The sequence below is a fragment of the Phalaenopsis equestris genome, unplaced genomic scaffold (assembly GCF_001263595.1).
Source record: "Phalaenopsis equestris unplaced genomic scaffold, ASM126359v1 Scaffold199930, whole genome shotgun sequence".
Lineage (NCBI taxonomy): Eukaryota > Viridiplantae > Streptophyta > Magnoliopsida > Asparagales > Orchidaceae > Phalaenopsis > Phalaenopsis equestris.
The window spans coordinates 1-836 of record NW_018219778.1 but is presented as its reverse complement, the minus strand read 5'-3'; positions in this window follow the sequence as shown (position 1 = coordinate 836).

The following is an 836-nucleotide window of genomic DNA, read 5'->3' as shown; positions in this document are numbered from 1 at the left end:
CATCCTTCTTTTGCATCAGATATTTAATAGCAGAGTGATCAGTGTGCACAATACATTTAGTCCCAATTAAAAAAGATCTAAATTTGTCAAAAGCATACACAATAGCCAGTAACTCTTTTTCAGTAACAGTGTAGTTAATTTGAGCATCGTTAAGAGTTTTACTAGCGTAGTATATAACTTTAAAAATCTTATCATACATTTGTCCATGAAAAACTCTAATAGCATAATCACTGGCTTCACATATCATTTCAAATGGTTTCTCCCAGTTAGGTAAAACTATTATAGGGGATGTGATTAGTTTTTCTTTTAATAACTCAAAGGCATTTAAATAATCTTCGGTAAACTCAAATTTCTTGTCCTTTTCTAAAGTTGGCATAGATGTTCGGTAATTTTTGAAAAATCTTTAATATAACGCCTGTAAAAAATCAACATGTCCAAGAAAACTTCTAACCCCTCTTACATTAGTAGGAAATGTTAACTTAGATATTACTTGAATTTTGGCAGGGTTTAATTCCATACTATTTTCCGAAATTTTATGCCCTAAAATAATTTCTCCTGCAACCATAAATTGACATTTCTCCCAATTTAGAACTAAATTAGTTATTTCAGATTACTCCAAAACTTTTTCAAGATAATTTAAGCATGCGTGAAATGATGTTCCAAATATAGAGAAATCATCCATAAACACTTCTATTTCATCATCAATTAACTTACTAAATATAAACCTCATATATCTCTAGAATGTTGCAGTTGCATTACATAATCTGAAATGCATTCTTCAAAAAACAGAAGTTCCAAAAGGACTAGTGTTGACCTCACTTTTGGTTGAGGTCTAG